This window comes from Loxodonta africana, chromosome X (genome assembly GCF_030014295.1).
Source record: "Loxodonta africana isolate mLoxAfr1 chromosome X, mLoxAfr1.hap2, whole genome shotgun sequence".
NCBI lineage: Eukaryota > Metazoa > Chordata > Mammalia > Proboscidea > Elephantidae > Loxodonta > Loxodonta africana.
The window spans coordinates 160,593,778-160,603,343 of NC_087369.1; the positions used below are offsets into that span (position 1 = coordinate 160,593,778).

The 9,566-nt window shown below is 41.7% G+C and overlaps 1 pseudogene; it reads right to left on the bottom strand.

The window, feature by feature from the left end:
* Nucleotides 1–865: 865 nt before the first annotated feature.
* LOC100664311 (large ribosomal subunit protein uL6-like) lies at nt 866–1,506 on the bottom strand (annotated as a pseudogene).
* Nucleotides 1,507–9,566: the final 8,060 nt, after the last annotated feature.

Consider the following 9,566-nt stretch of genomic DNA (forward strand, 5'->3'; position numbering starts at 1 on the left):
CCATTGGAATTTGGATCGGGATTGCATTGTATCTGTAGATCGCTTTGGGTAGAACAGACATTTTCACAATGTTGAGTCTTCCTATCCATGAGCAGGGTATGTTTTTCCACTTATGTAGGTCTCTTTTGGTTTCTTGCTGTAGTGTCTTGTAGTTTTCTTTGTATAGTAGGTCTTTTACATCTCTGGATAGATTTATTCCTAAGTATTTTATCTTCTTGGGGGCTATTGTAAGTGGTAGTGATTTGGTGATTTCTTCTTCAACATTCTCTTTGTTGGTGTAGAGGAATCCAACTGATTTTTGTATGTTTATATTGTATCCCTATACTCTGCTGAACTCTTCTATTAGTTTCAGTAGTTTTCTTGAGGATTCCTTAGGGTTTCCTGTGTATAACATAGTGTCATCTGCAGATATACTTTTACTTCTTCCTTGCCAATCTGGATGCCCTTTATTTCTTTATATAGCCTAATTGCTCGGGTTAGGACCCCCAGCACAATGTTGAATAAGAGTGGTGATAAAGGGCACCCTTGTGAGGTTCCCGATCTCAAGGGGAAATGCTTTCAGACTCTGTCCATTTACACTGTTTTTTCATAAATGCCCTTTATTCTACTGAGGAATTTCCCTTCTATTCCTATTTTGCTGAGAGTTTTTATCATGAATTTGTGTTGGACTTTGTCAAATGCCTTGTCTGCATCAATTGATACAATCATGTGGTACTTGTCTTTTTTTTATTTATGTGGTGGATTATACTGATTGTTTTTCTAATGTTGAACCATCCCTGTATACCTGCTATGAATCCCACTTGGTCATGGTAAATTATTATTATTTTTTTTAATGAATAAATGAATTTTATTGCATCTTAAAAATATCACCTGTTAAGTCTTAGGAATCATCCGGCCTCATTTCCGTAGCTGGACAACTCTTAGATCTTAACTCGTCGACCTGTTGAACAGTTCCTTTTTCGGAAACATAGATGCCATCCAAAAATTTTCAGATATCCTTGTTTTTAACTGTCGTGGCTTGCTGAATTAAAGCAGCTGAATTTGATACAAGTTCAATGTCATTTCCTTCAAGAATTAACTCATCCTTCTGGGCTTGAGATACTGAACAAGCAACACCTGGCCTCATCCAAACCCTACGGATGTATTTTTCGCCCAGGAAGTTTCGGATTTCAACAAGTGACCCACTCTCCTGGATAACAACGTTGATGGGGAAGTGAGCATACACAGACCTCATCTTGTAACAGAAGCCCAGTGTAACACCCTTGATCATGTTCTGTACATGACTGCAGATAGTGCAAACTGTAGCCAGTTCCTTTCTATTTCCCCACCATTTGTCAACGAGAAGCCTCTTCTTTTTCTTTCCAAGGAGACTGAGTTCTACATTGGTGTGATTGAAATCCCTCCACAAAGTTCCTCTGGGGCCCTTCACAATAACTGTGCGTCCCTTCAGAGTGATTTCAACATTTTCTGGTTGCTGAGAATGGTCTTCATTCTCGCAGTAGATGCGGCAAAGTGGTAAATTATTTTTTGACATATTTTTGAATTCTGTTGGCTAGAATTTTGTGGAGGATTTTTGCATCTAAGTTCATGAAGGATATCGGTCTGTAATTTTCTTTTTGGTGGTGTCTTCACCTGGTTTTGGCATCAGGGTTATGCTGGCTTCATAAAATGAGTTTGGGAGTATTCCATACTTTTCTATGCTCTGAAATACCTTAAAATTAGTGATGCTAACTCTTCTCTGAAAGTTTGGTAGAATTCTGCAGTGAAGCCGTCAGGGCCAGGGCTTTTTCTTGTTGTTGTTGTTGGGAGTTTTTAAATTGCCTTTTCAATCTTTTCTTTTGTTAGAGGTTTATTTAGTTGTTCTACCTCTGTTTGTGTTAGTTTAGGTAGGTAGCATGTTTCTAGAAATTTGCTCATTTCCTCTAGGTTTTGGGAATGGTTCCTGTCCTGGGCCAACAGGAGGTCTGGGGGCCATGACCACCAGGGTCATTCTAGTCTCAGTCAGACCATTAAGTCTGGTCTTTTTCTGAGAATTTGGGGTCTGCATCCCACTGTTCTCCTGCTCCCTCAGGGGTTCTCCGTTGTGCTCCCTGTCAGGGCAGTCATCGGTTGTGGCCGGGTACCATCTAGTTCTTCTGGTCTCAGGATGATGTAAGTCTCTGGTTCATGTGGCCCTTTCTGTCTCTTGGGCTCTTAGTTATCGTGTGACCTTGGTGTTCTTCATTCTCCTTTGATCCAGGTGGGTTGAGACCGATTGATGCATCTTAGATGGCCGCTTGTTAGCATTTAAGACCCCAGACGCCACATTTCAAAGTGGGATGCAGAATGTTTTCATAATAGAATTATTTTGCCAATTGGCTTAGAAGTTCCCTCAAGCCATAGTCCCCAAACCCCCGCCCTTGCTCCGCTGACCTTTGAAGCACTCAGTTTATCCCGGAAACTTCTTTGCTTTTGGTCCAGTGCGGTTGAGCTGACCTTCCGTGTATTGAGTATTGTCCTTCCCTTCACCTAAAGTAGTTCTTATCTACTAACTAATCAGTAAATAACCCTCTCCCACCCTCTCTCCCTCACCCCTCGTAACCACAAAAGTATGTGTTCTTCTCAGTTTATACTATTTCTCAAGATCTTATAATAGTGGTCTTATACGATATTTGTCCTTTTGCCTCTGACTAATATCGCTCAGCATAATGCCTTCCAGGTTCCTCCATGTTATGAAATGTTTCACAGATTCCTCACTGTTCTTTATCGATGGGTAGTATTCCATTGTGTGAATATACCACAATTTATTTAACCATTCATCCGCTGATGGACACCTTGGTTGCTTCCAGCTTTTTGCTATTGTAAACAGAGCTGCAATAAACATGGGTGTGCATATACCTGTTCGTGTGAAGGCTCTTATTTCTCTAGGGTATATTCCGAGGAGTGGGATTTCTGGATTTTATGGTAGTTCTATTTCTAACTTTTTAAGAAAACGCCAGATACATTTCCAAAGTGGTTGTACCCTTTTACACTCCCACCAGCAGTGTATAAGAGTTCCAATCTCTCCGCAGCTTCTCCGACATTTATTATTTTTTGTTTTTTGGATTAATGCCAGCCTTGCTGGAGTGAGATGGAATCTCATCGTAGTTTTAATTTGCACTTCTCTAATGGCAAATGATCGAGAGCATTTTCTCATGTATCTGTTAGCTGCCTGAATATCTTCTTTAGTGAAGTGCGTGTTCATATCCTTTGCCCACTTCTTGATTGGGTTGTTTGTCTTTTTGTGGTTGAGTTTTGACAGAATCATATAGATTTTAGAGATCAGGCGCTGGTTGGAGATGCCATAGCTGAAAATTCTTTCCCAGTCTGTAGGTGGTCTTTTTACTCTTTTGGTGAAGTCTTTAGATGAGCATAGGTGTATGATTTTTAGGAGCTCCCAGTTATCTGGTTTCTCTTCGTCATTTTTGGTAATGTTTTGTATTCTGTTTATGCCTTGTATTAGGGCTCCTAAGGTTGTCCCTATTTTTTCTTCTATGATCTTTACCGTTTTAGTCTTTATGTTTAGGTCTTTGATCCACTTGGAGTTAGTTTTTGTGCATGGTGTGAGGTATGGGTCCTGTTTCATTTTTTTGCAAATGGATATCCAGTTATGCCAGCACCATTTGTTAAAAAGACTATCTTTTCCCCAATTAACTGACACTGGGCCTTTGTCAAATATCAGCTGCTCATATATGGATGGATTTATATCTGGGTTCTCAATTCTGTTCCACTGGTCTATGTGCCTGTTGTTGTACCAGTACCAGGCTGTTTTGACTACTGTGGCTGTATAATAGGTTCTAAAATCAGGTAGAGTGAGGCCTCCCACTTTCTTCTTCTTTTTCAGTAATGTTTTGCTTATCCGAGGCTTCTTTCCCTTCCATATGAAGTTGGTGATTTGTTTCTCCATCACATTAAAAAATGTCGGCGGGGGCCAAGATGGCGGACTAGGTGGACGCTACCGCGGATCCCTCTTGCAACAAAGACTCGGAAAAACAAGGGAATCGATCACATACATAACAATCTACGAACTCTGAACAACAAGCACAGACTTAGAGACGGAAAACGAACAAATACGGGCAGACAGCGACTGTTTTCAGAACTAGGAGCCAGCGCACCAGGCAGGTGACCTTCGGAGCCCGATCGGGGGCAGAGCCCAGGGGGGCAGACGGCACAGAAAGGGGGCCCACCCCTTCCCCCCCGAACCCATCCCGGGAGGAAGCCTAGCAGGTTGGCGCGGGCGGCATAGGGGCGCAGCCGGAGGGAGAAGCACCCGGGAGGCAGTGACTGATCTGGGAGGGGGGAGAACAGCGTCCCAGCTGGGGTGCCGTCCCGCCGGGAGTTAGGCGAGAAGCCGACGGGGCGCGAGCGGGTGGAGGGTCAACTATATTTCCCTAAAGTGACCCCAGGGCGGGGCCCACACGTTTGTGCGGGAGGACACACACCCAGTCCGCGCGTGTGGCACGGCACACCAGAGGGAGAAATCCCCGGAAGTGTCTGGTCTCAAAACAGGGAAAGCAGCATCCCAGACGGGCAGCCATTCCGCTGGGATCTGGGCACGCGCACGCGCGCGCGGGCGGGGCATGAGCGCGGGGTCCATTTTTATTACCCTGAATTGACCCAGGGGGCGGGACCACCTGGTCGTGCGAGTGACGCCCTCCCAGTTTGCGTGAGAGGTGTGGCACACCGGAAGGAGAAGTCCCCGGGAGGAACTGATTGGTCCCGAAGCGCAGAAAGTAGCGTCCCAGACAGGGTGTCGTCTTGCCGGGGCTTGGGCGTGCGCACGAACGGGGCGAGAGCGCGGAGTCCATTTTTATTGCCCTGAATTGACCCAGGGGGCGGGCCCACCGGGCCGTGCGGAGGAACTGATTGGTCCCGAAGCGCAGAAAGTAGTGTCCCAGACAGGGTGCCGTCCTGCCGCGGCTTGGGCGCGCGCACGAGCGGGGCGTGAGCACGGAGTCCATTTTTATTGCCCTGAATTGACCCAGGGGGCGGGCCCACCTGGCCGTGCAGGTGACCCGAAACCAGTTCGCGCGACAGGTGTGGCGCTCTGGAAGGAGAAGTCCCGGGGAGGAAGTGACTGGTTCCCGAACAGGGAAAGCAGCATCTTAACCCGGAAGTCATCCCGCTGGGATTTGGGCACGCGCACAGGCGGGGCGTGACCGCGGGACCTAATTATAATCGCCTGAATAGACCCTGGGGGCGGGCCCACCCGTTCGTGCGGGAAACGCCCACCCAGTGCCCACGAGCGGTGCCGCGCACCGGAGGAAGTCCCCAGGAGGAATTGACTGGTTTCCGAACAAGGAAAGCAGTGTCCTAGCCAGGGACCCGTCCAGCCCGGATTTTGGCGAACGGGGGCGGAGCGTGAACGTGTTGTTCAGCTCTATATTCTGTGGTGCTACACTCCTAGCTCTCAGATCCCTCCCCCACCCTCCCCAGGCGACCCCATTAACATCCAAATACCCGGAGCCAGAGAGAGAATTCAGATAGGGATCTGACTGCATTTTTTTTTAGCTGACTACTTGGAAAATCTAGTTTCCCAGTGATGGCTCGGAGACAGCAGTCCATATCAAACCACATAAAGAAACAGACCATGACAGCTTCTCCAACCCCCCAAACAAAAGAATCAAAATCTTTCCCAAATGAAGATACAATCCTGGAATTATCAGATACAGAATATAAAAAACTAATTTACAGAATGCTTAAAGATATCACAAATGAAATTAGGATAAATGCAGAAAAAGCCAAGGAACACACTGATAAAACTGTTGAAGAACTCAAAAAGATTATTCAAGAACATAGTGGAAAAATTAACAAGTTGCAAGAATCCATAGAGAGACAGCATGTAGAAATCCAAAAGATTAACAATAAAATTATAGAATTTGACAACGCAATAGAAAGTCAGAGGAGCAGACTCGAGCAATTAGAATGTAGACTGGAACTTCTGGAGGACCAGGGAAACAACACCAACATAGCTGAAAAAAAATCAGATAAAAGAATTAAAAAAAATGAAGAAACCCTAAGAATCATGTGGGACTCTATCAAGAAGGATAACTTGCGAGTAATTGGAGTCCCAGAACAGGGAGGGGGGACAGAAAACACAGAGAAAATAGTTGAAGAACTCCTGACACAAAACTTCCCTGACATCATGAAAGAAGAAAGGATATCTATCCAAGATGCTCATCGAACCCCATTTAAGATTGATCCAAAAAGAAAAACACCAAGACATATCATCATCAAACTTGCCAAAACCAAAGACAAACAGAAAATTTTAAAAGCAGCCAGGGAGAAAAGAAAGGTTTCCTTCAAGGGAGAATCAATAAGAATAAGTTCAGACTACTCAGCAGAAACCATGCAGGCAAGAAGGGAATGGGACGACGTATACAGAGCACTAAACGAGAAAAACTGCCAACCAAGGATCATATATCCAGCAAAACTCTCTCTGAAATATGAAGGAGAAATTAAGATATTTACAGATAAACACAAGTTTAGAGAATTTGCAAAAACTAAACCAAGACTGCAAGAAATGCTGAAGGAGATTGTTTGGACGGATGACCAATAATATCAGGTACCAGCACAATACAAGGACACAAAACAGAACGTCCTGATATCAACGCAACTCAAACAGGGAAAGCACAAAAACAAACAAATTAAGACTAATTCTAAAAAATAAATAAATAAACAAAATAATACACACAACAGGAAATCATGGAAATCAATAGATAAACGATCAAAATAATCAAAAAGAGGGACTAAATATAGGAGGCATTGAACTGCCAGATGGAGAGTGATACAAGGCGAAATAGAAGGATACAAGTTAGGTTTTTACTTAGAAAAATAGGGGTAAATAAAAAGGTAACCACAAAAAGGAATATCAATCCCATAACTCAAGAAAAAAGCCAAGAAAAACGTAACGACTCAATAAACACAAAGTTAAACATTATGAAAATGAGGATCTCACAAGCTACTAAGAAAAACGTCTCAGCACAAAAAAGCATGTGGAAAAATGAAATGGCCAACAACACACATGAAAAGGCATCAAAATGACAGCACTAAAAACTTACTTATCTATAATTACGCTGAATGTAAATGGACTAAATGCACCAATAAAGAGACAGAGAGTCACGGACTGGATAAAAAAACACGATCCATCTATATGCTGCCTACAAGAGACACACCTTAGACTTAGAGACACAAACAAACTAAAACTCAAAGGATGGAAAAAAATATATCAAGCAAACAATAAGCAAAAAAGAAGAGGAGTAGCAATATTAATTTCTGACAAAATAGACTTTAGACTTAAATCCGCCACAAAGGATAAAGAAGGACACTATATAATGATAAAAGGGACAATTGATCAGGAAGACATAACCATATTAAATATTTACGCACCTAATGACAGGGCTGCAAGATACATAAATCAAATTTTAACAGAATTGAAAAGTGAGATAGACACCTCCACATATATAGTAGGAGACTTCAACACACCACTTTCGGAGAAGGACAGGACATCCAGTAAGAAGCTCAATAGAGACACGGAAGACCTACTTACAACAATCAACCAACTTGACCTCATTGACTTATACAGAACTCTCCACCCAACTGCTGCAAAATATACCTTTTTTTCTAGCGCACATGGAACATTCTCTAGAATAGACCACATATTAGGGCATAAAACAAATCTTTCCAGAATCCAAAACATCGAAATATTACAAAGCATCTTCTCAGACCACAAGGCAATGAAGCTAGAAATCAATAACAGAAAAACTAGGGAAAAGAAATCAAATACTTGGAAAATGAACAATACCCTCCTGAAAAAAGACTGGGTTATAGAAGACATCAAGGAGGGAATAAGGAAATTCTTAGAAAGCAACGAGAATGAAAATACTTCCTATCAAAACCTCTGGGACACAGCAAAAGCAGTGCTCAGAGGCCAATTTATATCGATAAATGCACACATACAAAAAGAAGAGACAAAATCAGAGAACTGTCCCGACAACTTGAGCAAATAGAAAGTGAGCAACAAAAGAACCCATCAGGCACCAGAAGAAAACAAATAATAAAAATTAGAGCTGAACTAAATGAATTAGAGAACAGAAAAACAATTGAAAGAATTAACAAAGCCAAAAGCTGGTTCTTTGAAAAAATTAACAAAATTGATAAACCATTGGCTAGACTGACTAAAGAAAAACAGGAAAGGAAACAAATAACCCGAATAAGAAACGAGAAGGACCACATCACAACAGAACCAAATGAAATCAAAAGAATCATATCAGATTACTACATAAAATTGTACTCTAACAAATTTGAAAACCTAGAAGAAATGGATAAATTCTTGGAACAATACTACTTACCTAAACTAACACATTCAGAAGTAGAACAACTAAATAGACCCATAACAAAAAAAGAGATTGAAACGGTAATCAAAAAACTCCCAACAAAAAAAAGTCCTGGCCCAGATGGCTTCACTGCAGAGTTCTACCAAACCTTCAGGGAAGACTTAACACCATTACTATTGAAGGTATTTCAAAGTATAGAAAAAGACGGAATACTACCCAACTCATTCTATGAAGCTACCATCTCCCTGATACCAAAACCAGGTAAAGACATTACAAAAAAAGAAAATTTTAGACCTATATCCCTCATGAACATAGATGCAAAAATCCTTAATAAAATTCTAGCGAATAGAATCCAACAACACATCAAAAAAATAATTCACCCTGATCAAGTGGGATTTATACCAGGTATGCAAGGCTGGTTTAATATCAGAAAAACCATTAATGTAATCCATCACATAAATAAAACAAAAGACAAAAACCACATGATCTTATCAATTGATGCAGAAAAGGCATTTGACAAAGTCCAACACCCATTTATGATAAAAACTCTTACCAAAATAGGAATTGAAGGAAAATTCCTCAACATAATAAAGGGCATATATGCAAAGCCGACGGCCAATATCACTCTAAATGGAGAGAACCTGAAAGCATTTCCCTTGAGAACGGGAACCAGACAAGGATGCCCTTTATCACCACTCTTATTCAACATCGTACTTGAAGTCCTAGCCAGAGCAATTAGGCTAGGCAAAGAAATAAAGGGTATCCAGATTGGTAAGGAGGAAGTAAAGCTATCACTATTTGCAGATGACATCATCGTATACATGGAAAACCCTAAGAAATCCTCCAGAAAACTACTGAAACTAATAGAAGAGTTTGGAAGAGTCTCAGGATATAAAATAAACATACAAAAATCACTTGGATTCCTCTACATCAACAAAAAGAACACCGAAGAGGAAATAACCAAATCAATACCATTCACAGTAGCCCCCAAGAAGATAAAATACTTAGGAATAAATCTTACCAAGGATGTAAAAGACCTATACAAAGAAAACTATAAAACTCTGCTACAAGAAATTCAAAAGGACACACTTAAATGGAAAAACATACCCTGCTCATGGATAGGAAGACTTAACATAGTAAAAATGTCTATTCTACCAAAAGCCATTTATACATACAACGCACTTCCAATCCAAATACCAATGTCATACTTTA